Below are 22,372 nucleotides of genomic sequence, written 5' to 3'. Positions count from 1 at the left end.
GTTAATAATAGCGTTCTTAAGTTATGTATATTGCTTTAAAATAGAAAATTGGGGTGGTCCTTTGAAGAAAAACATGCATGCCGGTAGTTCAGAGTCAAAACCAATGTAGACATTATTATTCTATGATATCTAGGTGTTAGATTGAGTCGTTGTTTTGTATGGCTTGCTTGAGGACAAGCAAATACTTTAAGTTGGGGGTGTTGATGTGGCGTGATTTTACGCCACAATTGATGCTTTTCTGCTATAAGTTTTACTTGTTTTTAACCAAGTCTATGTGATTTTACGTGGTTTTTAGTATTTTTCAAGAAACGGAACAGATTCGGAATGAAAACAGTTGAAAGTGCAGATTTGGTCGTAAACTTAGTTTACGGTCCGTATTCTCAAACACGGGCTGTATTCCATGGGCGTATTAAAGAATAAGAGATCCAGAAAAGCAGGCTAAGGACATGGTGATTTACGAACAAAGTTTACGGACCGTATTCCACTTTACGGTCCGTATTTCAAAGCGTATTTAACCATTCGAGCATTTGGCAGAAAGTCGGAATTTTGGAAGTTGAAAGACGATTGGGCAGTTTACGGGTCGTAAACCAATTTACGGTCCGTATTTCAAGAGATTGAAGATTGCTCAAAACTGGAAGGACGACTTGGTCGTAAACTGCTTTACGGTCCGTATTTCACTTTACGGACCGTATTTCATATCGACGGGGACCAAAGTGCAAATCTGCAACTTTCACGTTTTCAGAACCTATAAATAGTCATTGTAGGGTTTTAATAATGATCAGTAATCATATTTTTGTCTCTTGACTTAGAACATTAAATACTCTCTAGATTTTGAAGGTTCAAACATCAATTCAAGTATTATCAATTCCTTTTTTCTTTCAAAGTAAGCAATTATGAATTCTTCAATTTCTTATTTCTTGTTCTTTGTCATGAATAGCTAAATTCCCTTACTAGGGTTGTGAACCCAATGATGGGTGCTTTGTGATTGGGTTTGTGATTGATATACACATAATGGATTATTAGGGTTTATTTATTCTTCATTCTTCATTCATAATTAATGGTTGCAAACATTGATTAAAGCCATAAACCTTGAATTATTTGGGAAAATAATTAGGGTTGCTAAGAATAAATAACAAGGACTCAAAGTTTTAAACTTTGTTTAATAAATTCACTTAGGAATAAGAAGAATTTACTTGGCATGATTAATCGTTCTTCATAGTTACTTTCTTATATTTGGGAAAATCATAGAAAGAGATAATATTTATTTATTGGGAAATAGTATAGATTCATATAGAGATTAAGTGCATTCATATAATGATCCATTAGAAGTATATCGAGATCAATACCCGTGATCATACACTCTATCTAACGAGGACACAACCTTAGTTTCTTTTACCATAAATTTCCACCAAAGCAAGTAGATAGCAATTAGTTATAGAAAAACCAACTGTTACCAAAATCATCGGAGTAAGACATTAGGAGCCCGTTTGGATTGGCTTATAAGCTGTTTTCAGCTTTTTTGAGTGTTTGGCTGGCCTGCTTAAAGTCATTTTGTGCTTAAATAAGCTCAAAAAAATAATTGGGTCCACTTGACTTAGCTTATCTAAAGCAGCTTATAAGCTGAAAACAACTTATAAGCCAAAAAAATCAAGTTAGACTACCCCAACTTATTTTTTTTAGCTTATAAGCTGCTCCAAACAGGCTCTAGACCTAAAACTTAGCATCCTACGACTTTAGTAACCTTTTCACACCATATTCCCTATGGGATTCGACCCCAACCTTGTTGGGTTACTATATTTGACAACGTCCGCGTTATACCATTAATAGGTGTAATTTGAGCGTATCACGAAGCCGTCAAACAATACATAAATAAATGTGGCCCTAAGCCACTCACAAACCTGTGCACTCTATCTCCCATATCGGCCACCATAGTCGGGGCATATCTAGCCAATGAATTGAATTGAAGGCTATACTCCCGAGCACTCATATTCCCTTGTTTCAAATTTAAAAATCTATCCGCTCTAACTCGGCGGACCTCGGGTGGAAAATAGTGACGGATGAAAGCATCTACAAATTCTTGCCACACGGGAGGAGGCGCATTTTATTTTCTTGATGCTAGCAAATTATTGTAGCACAATACTGCCACATCTCAGAGTCTATAAGATTCCAACTCCACATATTCAGTTTCAGAGGCATGAATAATCCTCAATGTTCTCACCATCTCATCAATAAAACCTTACGGGTCTTCATCCGGCTTTGACCCGAAAAACTCCGGAGGATTCAAACTCATAAAATCATGGGCTCTGGTACTAGCTGTCCGATCACTTGAACCCGCAGTCTGCCGCTATGCCTGGGCGGCAACTAACTGCGTCAATAAATGGATAGCCTCAGTCACTTGTTGGCCCGAAGCGATCGGTGGGGGAACTGGAGCTGAAGCTCCTCCTTGTTCTTCAACATTGGGTGGGGTGGAGGAAGTGTTAGATAGAGCCTCATTATGTGACTCGCCCTCTTCTACATTCATTGGCGGCTCTCTTTCTACCCGTCTTTTCATTGTAGTCTTGCCCTTCTGGGCGGCTGTAGCTTTTCCCTTTGGCGGCATTTCTGAAATCATAGCACACTATTAGGGAGGAGAAAATCTTATAATACAGCTCTATCGCACGATCTCTTAAGATGAAAGATGGTCATTTTTCCTAAATGCCCTGTAGCCTCCTGTTTATTAGTGTGGCGCGCAACATACCATAAGCAAGACTCTACTAGACATGGCTCGTAGACACTTCCTAGGACTGAACTTCTCTGATACCACTTTTGTCACGACCCCACTAGAAGTCGTGACGGGTACCCGGGGCTAACCACCGAGCACCACTCATTCTATTCAAACCATAAGAGAATCATCTTTCATTTGAGAACATAAATACTTTTATATACATAAGCCTTTCGGCTATCAAAATGATAATATATATATATATACAGTAGTAACATCGTGAGACCATATGACCCACACCTGCGTATCTACGAGCCTCTACTAGAGTGCTAAACTTAGGGACCCGACAGGACCCCGTCGTGTCCAAAATATACATATTTACACAAAAGAATAATCAAAAGCACCTCCGGAACAATGGAGTGCTCTCAAATCAGCTACTAGCTCCTACGAGTCTGGATTAAGATCACCTCCCTGTCTACCTGTGGGCATGAACACAGCGTCCAAAGAAAATGGACGTCAATATAAACATTGTACTGAGTATGTAAGACAAGAATGAAATGAACATAATAGAAGAATCATAAGCCATAGGAGGAATATAACCTGCATGAGTTTCATAGGTGAATACATTTCATACATATATCGTATATTTATATAATCATAGTACATGTGTCATCATAGCGCATATATCATCGCATCAGAATCTTCATCGTAAACCCGCATCCGGGTAACCATCATATGCCGCCCACTAGTGGTGATCATGTCTGACCTTCTAGGCACGGTGGAATCATAAGCAGCCTGCCTTAGCGGTGACATGTCCGACCATTTAGGCACGGTGGAATCATAAGCAGCCCGCCTTAGCGGTGACATGTCCGGCCATTTAGGCACGGTGGAATCATATCGTTATATACCTATCGTAACTCAACATTTTCATACATGGCATAGGCATATTATAAACTTACATTATTGATCATCTCATAGACATAACATGACTTAGCATCATTATACATTTATCATTAAAAACATACATTAGAACTTGAAGGCAACTATGGCTATGTCGGGGTGACATAAGGTCGTGAACCCCCGATTCCATTATAGAGCGTTTATAAGTAGTCTGCCTCACCTTGAAGGAAATAGTATATAAGGTGAGTGTATACAATAAACGACATCATTAACTCTATAGGAACATCATATCATGAACTCTAGAATCTTTAGACTTAAGCTCATCATCATAATTATTGGGCTCGTAATGTATCTCTTATCTCGTGTAGCTATTCATGAACATAGACTCTTAGCTTTCCGGGATATAGAGGATTCATGGAGAAGAAGGAAAAATCATGCCATCGGATTCAAGCCATAGAAATAAAGGACTAGCCTCACATATCTTTTTCGTTTAACTAATCTATCGCTTGCTTGTTCTCCTTCGATGCCCACGTTTCTACCTTCAAGAGAATTCGCGTTAACATTAGCTAATTGATTACTTAAACGTGCTTACTAAAGCTAAAGAAAATTGGGCAGCATTTCCTTTGTTTATACAACTTTCCCATATTCTATATCAACTCCCAAACATTGATAACAAGATTCACAATATTACAAGCAACAATCATCATCCATCTATGTTATCCACATTTCACAATTTCACTCCAATTTCTCCATAATCATGGTCATAATTCATTATTGCATTTCCTCACACATAATACTTATTCCATGTTCTAAATGTCGTTCACAACATCCTTACAATCACAACATACCAATATTCATAGTTCATCCCAAACTACTGCTCAACAATGACACTATTCACATATTCATGACCCATTTCCTACATCTGTCTACAATCCAAGTGTTTTTAACTTTCAACAACTTAAACAACAAGTAATGATCATAAAACTCACCTTAGATCATGGAAGAATAAGCCTTGAGTGGGAATTCTCTTCTTGCACAAAAACCCTAGTTCACTTCCCATCGGATTTCTTGGCTTAGATGAACTTTGATATGTTTTCTACACTTGATTTTGTGGGTTTGATGTAGTTGATCATAGATTTCTCATAGTTTCTTCTGGATGGAGAGTGGAGAGAATTCTAGAGGTTTCTTGAAGTAAGGAGAGTGGAAATTAAAATGAATTAAATGAGAGAGAGGTCCTTATATCAACTTAAAATCTGTCCCGACCAGATTCTACGGACCAACATAAGGTCCGTATAATTTATACTGGTCGTATGTCTGGCCAGTATATTTGGCCGTATAATGCCCAGTTCCCCGAAACTCGTTCTCGTCGACTCGTTTGATCTCCAATCCTTATGGAACCTTCTTGACACTTGTTTAACACCTCGATACCAATCTAAGGGATATTATCACTCTTCTTCAAGACATCATTATGCCATCATTAACTCGTCGCTCATAATTCTTACCCGACACGCAACATATCCTTTGCTTTCCTTGACAACCTTCTTCCCTTACGTCAAATGTCTTTGAATCTCGATTAGGATCATCAAATGCTATTTTTTACTTATCAAAACATCATATACGTCGTTCCCTTCGCTAGCCTATTCGCTGTACGTCGATGGAAAATTTTCCAAGGTGTAACAGTATCTTTCATTTCCCGAGCAGTGGAATAACAATTGTAAGTGCCTTCTGTCACGACCCAACCCCGTGGGCCGTGACTGGTGCCCGAGCTGGACACCTGTCACGACCTGACTCGAGGCCGCGACGAGCACCCGGTGCTAACCCACCCGAGCACCCTCTTAGTTTACTCTTATACTTACATCTAGGTGAGCCACATAATTATACATGCATTTACATTCATTCGTCAACTAGTCCCATATGGACAACCGCACATTTATATCATCATAGGCATTTATGCCACGTCAATATACATGGGCCAACGTGGCCGACAAAATGATATACAAAACATAGGCCGACAAGGCCAAACACATCTACCCACACACACACACATGTCTACGAGCCTCTAAGAGTATAACATATCACATTAGCGGGACAGGACCCCGCTACGCCCATAATTATATACACAAAAGAATGAGTACCCAAAAGATAGGGCTCCGAAGGAAATGGAGCTCTCTATGTAATCTCCGAATAGGCAGCTAAGGATCAAATCTGTCTCCCTGTGCACCTGCGGGCATGACGCAGCGTCCACAAATAAAAGGACGTCAGTACGAAGAATGTACTGAGTATGTAAAGCATGATCCACATCAATATAGAAGCATAATAGATATCATATGAAGATAGCATATGAGGGGAGACAGTAATATCATCATCATCATCATGTCGCTTACTTGCATACGTCGTCGTTCGTATCCCATAATAATACTCGTACCATACTTGTGCTCATATTCGTATACATGTCCTTATTCGTATTCTTATACATAGTCTTATCACATTCATATTCATATTATATACATAGCCATACACTTATATACATACATAGCATTTACATAGCATACCCGACCTCATAGGATCGGTGTTTCATACATACTTAGCCAACCAAGGCTCAAGATCATACATACCTGGCCCTACCAAGGCATCAGGGTTATCTGTACCTTCTGCAGAAGTGCGCGCGCGTTACGTAATCATATACATACTTTATACATAGTTATATACATATAGTCTTACCCGGCATCATAAGCTCGGGGTCTTATCATAGCCCTTCATAGGCACACATACACATATATCATAGCTCGTAAGCATCTCTAGTCTTATTTTACTCTCATCATCATTACTATCCTCATCATTATCGTTACATTTACATTATAGACTTACTCGTCATACGAGGAACGTAGTATAATCATAGTACATATCAAGGGTCGTGAGCTTAAGAGCTCGGAATGTCAACCATGTGAAGACAACATACTCATATAGAGGAATTTAGGAATTTGGCCAAGAACCATGCCTTATGAAAGAAGGGTTAGCCTTACATACCTTTCCGTCGAACTATTCTACACTTGCACGTTCCCTTCCAATGCTAGCGTTTATACCTGCATTAATATCATAACAATGGCCATTAGTCATTCACATTATCCACATTATCTAGATTCCTCAATTTGCCTCTAATCCACCCACATTCATGGTCATAACACCCATCTTCGTCCATTCGTCTAAAGTGTTTAGTTCATTATCTTAATACCATTTATAACACATTCATATCACAACACAACAACATTAATATCTCAATTCAAACTATTTCTCAAAATGTCACTATTCATCATTCATGACCTAGTTGACCACATTTTCTACAATCCATGTATTTTAATTCTCCAATACCTTAAACATCTTGTAAAAATCATGAATCTTACCTTAGAAGTTGTAGGAACAAGCTTTGGTTGGTAATACTCTTCTTTGAGCAAAACCCTAGTTTTTCTCCATTTGGATTCCTTGACTTGGATGATCCTTGATGATTCCCTTATCCTTGATTCACTTGTCTTAATGTTATTGATGGCTTATAATCCTTGAAAACTCATATAATAAATGTAGAGAGAAGTTCTAGAGAGAAGTGGTGTAATGTTGTAATGAAATAAAATAAGTCTTGATCCTCATATTTAATGAATTGGAAAATCTGTGCTGGGTGAACAGTGGTCGTCCATGGAGGTTTACGGTCTGTATTCCACTTTACGGACCCTCCTTCGTGGTCGTCTTTAAGCTTAAGCAGGTCCAGAGACTTTGGCCTGCATGCATGGGATTTACGACCATGGTTTACGGGCCGTAAATCACTTTACGGTCCGTCCACCAGGTCGTATTATACCTTTTCCTCAGCTGGCAGAAAGTTGAAGTTGGGCATGCCAGTTTACGACTTCAAGTTTACGGACCGTATTGCACTTTACGGTCCGTATTTTGCACTATACGACCACTGGGCAGTTTTGCCAACTTTTAATTTTTTTCTCATTTCTCGACTTTTCATTCTAATCATCCACATCCCTTCACATACATTTCCCATGAAACATTATACACTCGCACTCCTCGCACACATCATTAGTCCATTTACTTGCGTACCAACGGAAAATTTCCGAGGTGTAACATGCCATCCCACAAATATATCAACTTGAGATCATGATACATCTTCGCTGTACTTGGGTGAACAGAATACCGAGAATAATGGGCTTCTTCTAGAATGCGACGGCGCAATTCTGCAACATTCGGAACACTAGCCTGCCTCGGTATCTAAGAATTCTATCCATAGAAGTTTTAAATGGAGACTTCTCTTTTTCACGAAGTGCGTCTCTATAATGGCTCAACGGAGGATCTTCACATTGACGCTCTTTTACTTCCATAATCAGGGACGAAACTGTGGGATCATTAATACCAATCCCTGCATTACCTGAATCAAACAAACGTACTCCAAGATTAGCTAGTTGGTGGAGCTCATGAATTATTTCTTTCTTCTCCGGAGGAACTTCACATAGGCTTCCAATCTATCGGCGGCTAAGCGCATCAGCTACTACATTTGCCTTTCCGGGGTGGTATAAAATGCTCACATCATAATCTTTCAGTAATTCTAACCACCGCCTCTGCCGCAGATTCAACTCCTTCTGTTTGAAAATGTATTAAAGACTTTTGTGGTATGTATAGATGTCAACATGCACACCATAAAAGTAATGTCTCCACATCTTTAATGCATGAATAACTGCAGCCAATTCGAGATCATGAGTTGGGTAGTTCTTTTCATGTTTCCGCAGCTGTCTCGAAGCATAAGCAATGACTTTACCGTGCTGCATTAACACACATCCTAACCCAACATCGGAAGCATCACAATATACAACATAGCCATCTGGTCCTTCTGGGAGTGTCAAGACTGGGGCTGAGGTTAATCTGTCCTTCAACTCTTGGAAACTGCATTCACAAGCATCATTCCACTGGAACTTAGCTAACTTTTGGGTTAGTTTCGTCAATGGGGCTGAAATAGAACTTCGGAATTCATAAATACGCATCAAACCATATGAAACTACTTATGGAAATCAAGAACGTTGCCATCCTAGTGGCTCTAAGAGTAGGAATTTCATTGAAGTCATACATATAAGTCATTTGCTCATTTCATACAGATCATGCCAAAAGAAAGAAAGGGTAAGCCTTACATACCTTGCCCGCTTTCTATGCTAGTCCGAACTTAAGTCTTTCGCTTCGCAAGATCTACAACAATATTCATATGCGCCAAACATTAGCCATAGACAATTAGAGTCCAATTCTAAACCAACATTTATTCTACAGAAATTTCGGCAGCATTTCCCCTGTAAATGCAACATCCCCGAGAATTCAACTCGACCAAACATACAACAACAAATCCGAGAATTTATCTCGTCCAACTTAGCAACAACAATGCCAACAATTATTCCAACAATATCGACAATCAATTCAAAACACATTCCAACGTTCACAACTTCTTTCTACAAACTTGACGACTTTCCATTTACGTTCAATTCATAATTGCCTACATATTCAAGTACCAATCCGCAACCATTCAAACAACATCCAAGGATACTTCAACAATCTGTACAATATTCAAAACAATTCAATCAATACTCTACTTCATCTGAAACCTTCCAAATGCAACAAGAATCAATAACAACACATTTCTTTCATTCAAATTCATGAACTACTCCAACAACTTACACACTAACAACATTATCTTCCATAAATACAAGAGCACTATTTCCAATCCACATTAACTTCTAAAATAAGTCTCCAACCATTACAACTTCACTAGGATCATTAAACTTTCATTATCAACATGGAATCCATAACAACAACAACCAAAATACTAAGCAAAATTGGTCCCTTACTTTCACACACACACACGGCCACACACATACATATACACGGCTACACCTAATATTCATATTTTCATGAATTTCATTCATTTTCACATACCACAACATACAAAACCATCCATAATATATAAGTGAAGATTGAATTCTTACCTTTTCCACTTCTCTCTTCTCTTGGCTAAAGTTGCCTTTTGCAAGAATAAATATTTTTCTAGCTCCAATAATCACTTCACTTTGCTAGGGATCTCCCAATTAGTAGGAAAATATTTTTTTTGAACAATTTTTTTCCAAGGTTCTTGTTGGGGTGAGCATGGCCGAATGGCCTTCTAACTTGGGGCTTCTCCAAGTTTCTTGATTTTTCTTAAGGAAAGAAGATGAGAATAATATGACAAATAAGTCATCTTTGGACTTATTTAATTTAATTCCATATGGGCCCTGGCCCATCAAGGTGGACGGCCAAATGTCCCCTTGAGTCCAAGCCCATTTTTTGTGTTGTTTTGTTTGTATCTAATCTTGTAATTCATGAAAAATAATTTTTCCAAATTCCAAATTTGCCCTTAGCCTCCCTCCGTATTTCTATGAGTCATCTTACAAAATTATTTTTTTACCCCTAGCCTCTCTTAGTAATTCCACATCCATAACTCTCATAAACAACTTGTGTGCTAGACAAGATTAAAATATAGTCTTGCTCTTAACTCGTCGCAATTATCTTGAATCATCCGAATATGTAAAATACGGGATATAACATCCTCCCCCCCTTTAGAACATTCGTCCTCGAATGTTGAACTGGCCTCATGGCGTGTTATAATACTCCGGGGAGGTCTCCTCTTTATTATCGTTTGGCCGCAATACTTTAACTGGAACCATGTCGTTGGTATATAACTTTCTTACCTGACCATCCGTTATAGACACAGATTATTCCTTATGTAGTAGCTTCTCTATCACTTAGATATCACCCATATGAAATACTTGGGAAGGGTCACCAACACATTTGCGAAGCATAAGCACGCGGAAGATTGGGTGTACCGAGGGGGCCGGAGCTACTTCCTCCCCTCTTTTCGAGCAGGAGGATTTTGAAGATATGTTTGATGTCGTTGCTCCTACTTCTACTGCCACGACAGAACCTACGGGATTCAATCTCCCCATACCTCAAAGGCACAGAAGGCCCCTGAGGGTTACTGAGTCGGGCTCTCGAGCTAATCTAGTGGACACTTTCCCAACTCTAAGCGCCGACCCCAATGAAACGAAGTCCATTGTTTTCACTGACCCGGTGGACATGTACTTCATATCTCACCCCGTCGAAGTGGACAGTTGTCTCCAGCCTCTTGTGTTCGATGAGGACAAAGAACAAATGAATTGCATCTAGTGGCAATGCCTCTTGAACGAGAGCATGCACTCTGCCAACCGGATATGCTTAACATTTTTATTAGAGCTTTTTAATTATATCTTGTAAACTGTGTTTTACTTGACCTTTTCCTTCTTTCCTTTCTTTCTTACAGTCTGTTGTTCTGCAGCACGAAGGCTTTCTTCGGTGCAAAAAAGAAAATACCGAGCTGCGGAGCCAGATCAAAAATGTTTGGGGCCGGTTGGATACCCAAGGTCGAGAGACCGAGAAGTTCAAGATTCTTTTGCAGCAAAAAGAAAAACAGCTGCTATAAGTTGGTGACTCCTCGACTCTTAAGGACAAACTTGTTGCTGCCAAGGAAGGGAAGCTCCGAGTTGAAAATGATCTAGAGGATTTGGTTGAGAAATATACCGTCCTCATGGTGGATAGATAGAGGCTTGCATTGGAAACCGAAGTTTGTCGTAAGTTATTTGAGGACGAGGCAGCTGTCATCACCAATCTAAGGCAAAAGCTTAATACTGTCATAGTCGAGATTGCCAACCTCATTGCCGAGCGCGAATCAGAGAAAGAAGTTTTGAGGGTGGCCCAAGAGAAGGCCAATAACCGGGATAAATCTGTTGAGAACCTTACTGATCAACTCGAGGCTGCCACCCGAGATCTGAGTGCTCTATCCCAGCAGAATGCCGAGTTGATGGGCCAACTGCAGCAAGCCTTGTCCGAGCAGGATCGAATCCAGGCTTAAGCTGAAGCCGATGTCAAAGCTTTTAATGATCGTTCTACTCTGCAAGCCAAACACATGAAGTGGAAGACCTGCATGCTTACTCGCCAAGAGGTCCAGCGAGGCATGGAGGATATAGATGTGAAGATCGTCCAGGCTGAGGAAATTGAGACCCAGGCACAGAAAGCACTCCTGGGGGAAAGTTCGAAAGATGAGCCTGCTATTTCCGAGGAGTTAGATTCCTCCGAAGAGGAATAGGAATAGATAGGCCCTTGAGCCAAAAATGTACTTTGCTTTTGTCTTTGTAATTTTGCCAAGGTCGGTATTTGGCCTTCTATATATATATATATATATATATATATATATATATATATATATATATATATATATGTATATATTATGAAGTTGTTTGTTTCACCGGTGTTTTTCCAAGTCAACATTTTCATTTTTCGACGTCTTCTTGGAAGAATTAGATTCGGACCAACATCTCTTCTGAATACGAGTTAGGCTCGACCTCGGATAATCTTTGTGTGAGTATGTTATTTTAAGTGAACCATTCTCCAAGATAAGCTAGTTTGTGCACTGAGACTTTTATCTATTGGTGACTATGTATATAGGCTTTACTTTATGCTTGTGAGTTCAGACATCTCCAAATCACTTCGGGCATTTGGGTTGATATTTCCAACCTTTTAGACTTAGAATTTTCGAGTCCTTTTCTTCAGGCTTAGTCTACTTGAAACTTTTAACACCTTCGTGTACGAGTCGGGCTCAATTAACTTAGAATTTTTAAGGCCAAGCTTTTATTTTGTTCATGGATTGTGGACGACAGTCCTTAGTTTCGAGCTGCTCGTAGAGCTACTTGTGATCTTGGAGATAATTAAAAAAAGGACTTATGGATGCGAAGTGAATATTCTCACAATGTTAATATATGCAAAGTTTAAACCGAAGTGCTCTTCTCATTTCACAAACTTATATGGTACAACTGTTGAGGGGCATTCGATTCATTCTAGTCAGAGCAAATAGACTAATCGGGTATGACTCATTCGGTCGTTTGGCCCTTATTGTAAATCCTAGCACGGAAATTTCAGAAGTTTCAAAGATAAAATTGATTCAGCCTCGATAGGCTATGTGATAGTCCCCTAGTGTTTGTGTTTGAAGTATGAGAAGAGAAACACTATTGTTGATACTAGGCAGTCCCCAATCCCAGCACTTAGCTGGTCTTCGGCATTAAAGTAACACGTTGTATGTCGTTTCCTCATTAAAAACCTTACCAAAAAACCCACGTCGGGACAAAATCGAGCTAAGGGAAAAAGAGTACAACACGTGTTTTCAGGCCTAACTCTAATCTTTTTAACTTTATTTTGGCTTTGCTCCTGCAAAGATCGAAACAGATAAGATCAAAAAATTCACGAAGGGCACAAGGATCATACCTTAACAATAATATCTCTTCAAGTGTGATATATTCTAATTATTTGGCAGCTGCTGGCCATCCTCTGACTCGAGTTGGTACGAGCCCTTTCTAGTTATTCTGATTACCCTATACAGCCCTTCCCAGTTCGGACCAAGTTTCCCCTCGTAAGGGTTATTCGTGTGAAATATGACCTTTTGAAGGACCAAGTCGCCGATTTGGAATGCCGAAGGTTCGTTCTTTGGTTGTAGTATTTGCCTATTCGTTATTTCTATGCTGTAGACGGACCAGCGTGGTTTCGCGTAGTTCCTCCCCTAAGTCGATCTTTACTCCCATAGCCTCGGCGTATTGGAACCTCAAGCTCGGTTCTCTGACTTTAACTGGGATTAAGGCCTCCGCACCATATACCAGGGAAAATGGTGTCTCACCGGTGCTTGACTTCGAAGTTGTCCTGTAAGCCCAGAGCACTTCTGGCAAGATTTGTTTCCACCTGCCTTTGGATTCATCCAACTATTTCCTTAAGTTTTGAATAATACTTTTGTTTGTTGATTCTGCTTGTCCGTTCGCACTCGGTTTATACGGAGTGGACATTATCTTCTTAATTCTCAAGCCTTCAAGGAAATTATTGACTTTGTTGCCTGTGAATCGTCGGCCATTGTCACATGTGATCTCGGTTGGAATGTCGAACCGGCAAATGATGTGGTCCCATATGAAGTTGATGACCTCCTTTTCTCATACTTTTTCAAAAGCCTGTGCTTCAACCCATTTAGAAAAATAGTCAGGTATAAACAAAATAAAACGAGCCTTACCGGGTGCCCAAGGTAAAGGGAAAACTATGTCCATTCCCCATTTCATGAATGGCCATAGGGATAACACCGGATGAAGCAATTCTCCAAGTTGATGGATCATTGGGGCGTGCCTTTGACACCGATCACATTTTCAAACAAAATCCTTTGTGTCTTCTTCCATATGGTCCCAATATTAACCGGCTCGAATCAGTTTTCTAACCAATAGCTTCGCTCCGGAGTGATTACCACAGGTTCCTTTGTACACCTCGTGCATTGCGTAGTTTGTCTCAACGGGCCCCAAACATCCGGCTAAAGGATCATAAAATGAACGTCGGTATAATTTCCCTTCGACCATGCTATACCTTGCTGCCTTGGTCCTAAGAGCTCGTGATTCCTTAGGATCTGATGGTAGCTTTCCATCTACCAAATAATCGATGTATTTATTCCGCCAATCCCAAGTTAAACTCGTCATGTTGACTTCGACTTGGCTGCGTTCAACAGCGGAGTTCATCAGTTGGACCACTATAGCTGAGTTAAATCCTACTGAAGAGCCCAAGTTGGCCAATGCATCAGCTTCGGTATTTTGTTCCCTTGGCACATGCTGCATTGTCCATTCTTTGAATTGATGCAGAACCACTTAAATTTTCTCCAATCATTTCTGCATCCTATCATCTTTCACATCAAAGACCCTATTTACTTGTTTCACGACCAAGAGTGAGTCACATTTCGCCTCGATGACCTCGGCTCCCAAGTTCCTGACCTGTTCCAAACCTGTAATCATAGCCTCATACTCAGCTTTATTGTTAGTTCATTTTAAAGTTCTTATCGACTGCCGGATGATGTCACCCTCAGGGGCCTTAAGTACAATCCTAAGTCCGGACCCTTTCACGTTGGATGCTCCATCCATGTGCAAGGTCCAGATTCTCGATGTTTTACCTGAGGTTGACAGAAGTTCTCTCTCTACTTTGAGTACCATCGCGGGGGTGAAATCTGCTAAGAAGTCTACCAAGATCTGAGACTTTATAGCCGTTCGGGGTTTGTATTCGATGTCATACCCGTTGATTTCGACTGCCCATTTTGCTAACCTACCAGACAGCTCCGGTTTATGCATAATATTTTTTTAATGGATATGTTGTTACTACGCATATAAGATGACATTGAAAATAAGGCTTTAACTTTCTAGATGCACTGAATAAAGCTAAGGCCAACTTTTCTAGGTGGGGATAACGCCTCTCCGCATCCCCCAAAGTTCTACTAACATAGTAAATCAAAAATTGCATACCTTCTTCTTCTCAGACCAGTACTCCACTTACCGCAACTTCAGATACCGCCAAATATAGGTACACCTATTTCCAGGGACTTAACTAGCATATCATCAATATAAACTTCCATTGTTTTACCTATTTTTTTTTCGAACATCTTGTTAGCTAGGTGTTGGTAAGTAGCACCTGCATTTTTTAATCCAAATGGCATCACATTATAATAGTAAGTTCCATACCGAGTTATGAAAGAAGTCTTTTCTTGATCTTCCGGGTTCATCCGAATTTGGTTGTACCTGGAGTAAGCATTAAGGAAGCTTAGTATTGCATGACCAGCCGTCGTATCAATCATGCGATCGATGTTAGGCAAAGGAAGGGAATCCTTTGGGCATGCTTTGTTCAAATAGTTGTAGTCCACACACATAAATTTATTACCCTTTTTGGGTACAACCACCCCGTTAGCTAGCCAATCCGGGTATTTAACCTCCCTAATGGATCCTATTTTTAAGAACTTCGTTACCTCGTCCTTGATGAATTTGTGTTTGACCTCGGCCATTGGTCTCCGCTTCTGTTTTATCGAGGTGAACTTCTTATCAAGGCTCAGCCAATGAGTGGTCACTTCTGGTGGAATACCTGTCACACCCCGATCTTACTAGGGTGTGATGGGCACCTGACCCCATACCCGGAGCCGAGTGAACCCGCTGACTCTTATTACCCACATAGTCTCTTTTGAACTCTTAAATCAAATATAATGAAATACATAGTAAAGCTTTCAAAATCTTTCTATTCATCGTACTCAATTCAAATATAATCTATGATCGTATGGACTTTATAACATAACATAAAATGACACATAGGCTGGTGGAGCCGTTTACAATACCGACACTCTATACCCACGACTCTGTCTGCAAAGTCTCTAACATTAATCAGACATCATAGCACACATACTCTGACTCGGCAGCACTCCAGAAACAAGTGGAGCTTGCCAACTCCGCTGAAACGTCTTCTATAATAGCTTCAGCTCATCTGGGTGTACTTGCGCGGCATGAAACGCAGCCCCCCGAAGAAAGGGGGTCAGTACGAGCAAGGAACCGAGTATGTAAGGCATGAATAGTAACATAGTAAGAGATGTAATTATGAACAACAGCAGAATAAAGATATAGAGCATATCATGAGATAAAAGGGTAACCTGTACATCTGAGTGCCTCTTAGGGCGGATGCCATGCATGCTTAGCTTTCCTTTGAAAACATTTCTTTTTCATATACATAGAAAATAGAACATGTCATAGCGCCGAGCAACGTCGGCTCCCCCACATATGTCCCGCGTCCGGGTATCTCGCGTCCGGGATGATAAATTACGCCAACTGACCAGGTGGCAATACGTCTATAGCGCAACATATGGCCCTTTTCCCCATATCCCCCATATACATATACATATATCATATAAGCAGCATGCATGACAGCCCAAAGAAAGTCATGTATCTATCAGAGTGACGTAAGGTCGGTAACCTCCGATTACATTATGGAATAACCATGGCCGCTTTGTCTCACCTTGAAGGAACAATTATTATAAGATGAGACGAGCAACGAATAACAACATACATAAACCGACACCTGAAGGCTCAGAACAAGTTTCAGGTCAATCCGATTTAGTATAAGAAAGTTATGAGCGTTTGAAGTACAGAACCTTTTACGAACATTCAGAAGTCATTTTTGGAAAATCAAAGCAATAATCACATCAAGTACCTTTCGAAAATGAAATCATTCTTATCATAGTCATCATAGAAATATTCTCATGCTCGACATCATCAATGTCATTGTAAAACATATCCATCGTTTTTGTCATAAAAGCTTACAATACCATAAACCTTTGTTTTGAAAAGATACGGACATTTTGGAAAACATTGACGGGTTGTCGGGAACACAATCATTGCCTTGGGACCATAGACTTCTAACTTTTGAAGACAAGGAAGATATGGAAACATTTATAAATTTCGTAACGTAGGAATCATGCCTTTGAAAGAAAGGGACGAGCCTTAACATACCTGTTCCACGTCCTATTCGCTACGCTTAATTGTCCAAGCTCGTTATCGCTAGTCTACATTCAAGAAGATTGACGCAATCATTAGATTCATCACCATATACTTGTCTTAATCCTGCAAATGAATTCATTTATAATCTGCCGAAATTTCGGCAGCATCTCCCCTGTAAATACACCATCCCCGAGAATCTAACTCGGCCCAAATCATCAATCAACAATCCGAGAATTCAACTCGGCCAAACTATCAACAACAATACCATCAATCATACCAACAACATCAACAATCAATTCAAGATGCATTCTAACATTAACAACCTTTGTCATACAATTTAACGATATTTCATTTATATTCAATTCAATTCACATAACATTCAAAACGACTCAATCAACATACTACTTCACCCGAAACCTTCTAATTCCAACAAGAACAATGACAACCTATTTCCTTCTTTCAAATTCAATCACAACAACCCAACTTACAATCTTCCAAACAAATGTCTCACTTCCAAATTCATGAATTCCACCAACATTTTACATTAACAACTTCATTTATACAAATATAAGAATTCATGCTAGTGTCACATTAGCTTCCACAACGACACCACAACGATTACAACTTCATTTTACATCATGGAATCCACAACACAACAATCAAACTACTAATTCATCACATCTCACCCACCTAGCTACTATTCGGCCAACACCTACACACATATATATTACATGAATTTCATCCATTTCTTCATACAATAACATGCATAAACCACCCATAACATATGTAAAAGAGGATTGAACACATACCTTTCTCACCCAACTTCTTTACTCGGCTAGGGCTTGTGAACTACACAAATAAAGGCTTTGCTTGCTCCAACAACTCCTTCATGTTAATGAGGGCCTTCAAATTAGTTGGAATGCTAGAAGTAAATAATTTTTCTTGATCAATTCCATGGACTCAAATTTTTGGCACCATGGCCGAACACTACTGTTTCTCTTCTTTCTTTTTCTTCTTCTCCAAACTTCTTGTCTTGAAAGATGATTATGTCTTATTTGCCCCCACTTGTTTATATATATACTTAGCCCTTCCAATACCAAGTGGCCACCTGCCCTTCTTCTTGAAGCTTCTTTAAATTAAAATAAAGATGACTAATGTTTTGCCTTATAAGATTTGGTCTATACACATAATTTAGCTCCACCAAATAAAAATATGGACACATATTTCCTCACATGTCACACGGCCCTAGTAACTTCATTACCATTTTTTTTTAAATTCCCCATTTGCCCCTAGCCTTCCACAATATTACCATGAACCATTTTGTGAATTTCCCTTTTTACCCTTAGCCTTTCTCAATATTTCCATTCTAATAACAACTTATACATTGAAATACTTTGGAACATAGTCTTGCCCTTAACCTTCCACGTCCACCTTGAAATATCCGAATGTACGAAATACGGGATATAACAATACCTATCATATCTAGGTGGGACCATGCAAAACAATCAGCATTATCTTAAAGAAATTTAATTAATTCATTCCTGAGCTCCGAGGTTAACCCTGTGCCCAGGTATACGTTCCTGTCTGGTAGAGGGACGAACAAAATAACTTGTTCAAGCTCTTCCACCATTGATTTTGTTGCGTCCAAATCATCCGGTAGAGAGAATCATCTAGGAACGCCGAAATCATCTTCTTCCCAATCTACCTTTTCTTCTTCCTCGAGTCTGGCCAGATCTGCATCCTGTGATTGCTAATTGGTGTCTTTATTTTCATTCACATTCTCAGCATCCTTGTGTACGGTGGTCTTCGGTGTTTAGACTGTTTATTCAACCGCGAACATTTCCTTTGCTGCTGATTGTTCTCCATGAATGATTTTTTCTCCCTCCAAAGTTGGGAATTTCAACATCGGGTGTAAGGTTGAGGGTACTTCCCTCATGATATGTAACCATAGTATTCTGAGCAAGGCATTGTACCTTATCTCTCCATCAATGACATAGAACTTTGTGTGCTGCACAACGCCGACCGCATTTATTGGTAGAGTGATCTCGCCTTTGGAAGTTTCACAAGCCATATTAAACCCGTTTAGGACCCGGGCTGCTGGCACAATCTGATCCAATAGTCCTAGCTGCTCCACTACTTTCCATCGGATAATGTTGGCCGAGCTACCTGGATCAACCAAAATGCGTTTGACATGAGTTTTATTTATAAGGACACAAATTACCAAAGCATCATTGTGTGGTTAAATGATGCCCTCCACGTCTTCGTCGCCGAAGGAGATAAATCCATCTGATACATAGTCTCTGGTCCTCTTCTCTCGAGTGATTGTGAGTTTTGTCTTCTTCATCATCAGACCTCGGGGTATTTCTACCCTACTGATGATCATGTTGATCACATGTTGGAGTTCCTCTGGTTCGGTCTTCTTGTTGGCTTCCCTGTTCTTGAAATGATTCTTTGCTCGTTCACTTAGAAACTCTCGGAGATGACCGTTCTTTAATAACTATGCTACTTCTTCCCTTAACCCTTTTACAGTTGTCGGTCCGGTGTCCATGAGTACCATGATAGTCGTATATCAGATTTGGATCCCATTGTGAAGGGTCTGTTCGAAGTGGCCTTAGCCATCTTGCGTCTTTGATGTGTCCGATAGCCGCTGCAGAGTCAACATTGAAGTTGTATTCAGATAACCTCGGGCTTTCACCGGTGTCAGACATCCCACCGGTGTTGTTCCTGAACTGTAAACCCCTGCTCCCCGAGCCACGATCACTTCATTTGTCACTTCTTATTGTATTGGGGCTAGGACTACTTCTTCCCTTATCTGACCTGAAGCTGGACCTCTCGGGCTGAGGGTATGGCTCATATCTATCTCTTGACCATTGGAACTTCATTTCCATTACCCTTTTTGATCTGTTAGAATTTTTTATTCGGCTCACCAGACCTGGTGGGAGCCCAAGCTGATTGTCCTCCTCTTGTATTTTGGATTCGTACCAGTTATGGACATCTGCCCATGTAATTTCCCCGAACTCCAATAGATATTTTTTTAGCTTAAGGGACGCATTAGAACTTCGGGGATTAAGTCCTTTCATGAAAGGTTGGGCTGCCCACTCATCAGGAACCGGAGGTAGCAACATTCTTTCCTTCTGAAACCTCGTCACGAACTCTCTAAGCCGTTCGTCATCCTTTTGGAAGATCTTGAATATGTCGGCCTTTCTTGCCTGCACCTTCCGGGCCCGGCATGAGCCTTCACGAGAGCATCTGCGAGCAACTCGAAGGAAGGAATACAGTGCTGGGGAAGCTTACAATAACATTGCATGGCTCTCTTAGTCAATATTTCACCGAACTTCTTCAACATCACCGATGCAATTTCATCATCCTCCAGATCATTGCCTGTTATGGCGCAGGTGTAAGCAGTTATATGTTCTTGTGGATCCATCGTCCCATCATATTTCGGGATATCTGGCATCTTAAATCTCTCTGGGATCAACTTCGGAGCTGCACTGGGTAGGAAAGGCCTCCGAACAATATATTTGGTTTCTGGCCCGGTCAGAGTTGGAGGCGCCCCCGGAATCTGGTCCATTCGGGAATTATAATCCCCCACCTTCTTTTCATTGGAGTCGATCCGCTTAGACAGCGCCTCAAGCATCTTTATCACTTCGGACGATTCGTTGGGAGCCGACCACTCACGATCACTACCTATCTCCACTTCTCTACGGACTGGCACTGGTACTCATTTTGGTTCCGCTACCCCGACCCTGTTGTTGTTCTTTTGGAGTTGAGATATAGCCGCCTGGTGTTGTAGCATGGTTGCCTGATGTTCCTGCAATAATTTATAAATCATACGTAAGTTAATCTCCTCTCCCGTCTTTTCGGGAGCCTTACTCACAGATGCCCTATCAGCGGGCGGATCTCCACTTTCGTTAACAACTACATTAGAGTTAACATCACTTGGATCAATAGGAGGATCGTCGACTGGATCAACCGTATGCATAATGTTCAATGGTACCCCATTGTTAAGGTTTTCATTGTGATTGTTGTTTTCAGCATTGTTCAAGTGAACAGAGTAGCTGAGATTCGACATGTCGAAGTTAGCCCTAAAATCACAAAAGACAAAAGAGCAAGTGAAGGTTAAGTTGTAAACAAACCACCGCTATTATCCTTAGCCCTACGGTGGGCGCCAAACTGTTTACCCCTTAAAAAGGTTACAATTCAATTGGTATGTGGTTTAAAGGATATGCGGTTTAATTCGTTAATTACGTAAAGGAATAACAACAATGAACAAAGATTAAGAAAGTAAACAGATAGCCTTAGTCGACTTAAAGAACAGCACAGTGACTGGTCCGGGCAGGGGTTTGAGAACTTCAAACCCGAACCAAATTGTATAGAATTATATTGCCTTTGATGTTTACAGAGCTTAAGAATTAGGGTTTATCGTATAAGTATGCAGAAAGATAAGATGGTCCCTTATAAGGGTTTACCTCTCTATTTATAATGTAGGTGTTTGTGTTCTACATGGTAACTAAATCAATCATGGGGATAATGATTACCTAAATCTCTGGTTCAGCAGCTATGTGGAGTAACGTACGGAGAGAAATTCGCAATTGGCCGGATCTCTTGAACTCTTATCAACTTGAAGCATAACTCTTCGGATCCTGCTGTGTCTGAATGATTGAGTCTGAAACGTTCCTGTCCGTCCAATCGAGCCCACGCTGACCTATTGCTCCTCATTATTATTTCGAAACTTAGGCTGTCGGGTCGAGACCTTAGACCACGATTTTCATCGTATATAGCTATATTGCAATTTTCACTATCCACGTTCTGGAAGGTAACTTTTTAACTGATGCATCTCCTTGCTAGAGCTAACCTGCTACTGATGTTCTTGATTGTGAGAGCTTTTGTAGGTGTTAGTAATAGTTTGTATATATGAAAATCAAACTGCTTATTCTGTACAGAAGATTGTACTTATATCGTGCTACGGGATAGCCAGCCAGAGTTAAATTCAACCTTTTGCTAGTTAAATTCAAATGATTTTTTAGATTATCTTTAGTTGAAGTTTTACCCTTTTTCGGCATAACTTGTTTGGATGTTAGGATATATATGTTGAAGCTAAATGCAAATTATACCGAACAAAATCTAAACTTATGCCATTTTTCAAATTATGTTGAGTGTTGAAAGTTTTACCTTGTCTAGCATAACTTGTGGGATGTTATGATACATTGCCGAAGCTAAACATAAACTATGCCGAGTGAAATCTAAGTTATACCATGCCAAAAATGCTGAAGGGCAATTTGCACCATTGCCCTTATTCGGGGGTGGTCTTTAATTTTTGCCCTTCTCGTAAAAACCAATGGGTTTCAGGTTTGGA

The sequence above is a fragment of the Lycium barbarum genome, chromosome 1 (genome assembly GCF_019175385.1).
Source record: "Lycium barbarum isolate Lr01 chromosome 1, ASM1917538v2, whole genome shotgun sequence".
NCBI lineage: Eukaryota > Viridiplantae > Streptophyta > Magnoliopsida > Solanales > Solanaceae > Lycium > Lycium barbarum.
This window is presented reverse-complemented; position numbering follows the sequence as displayed.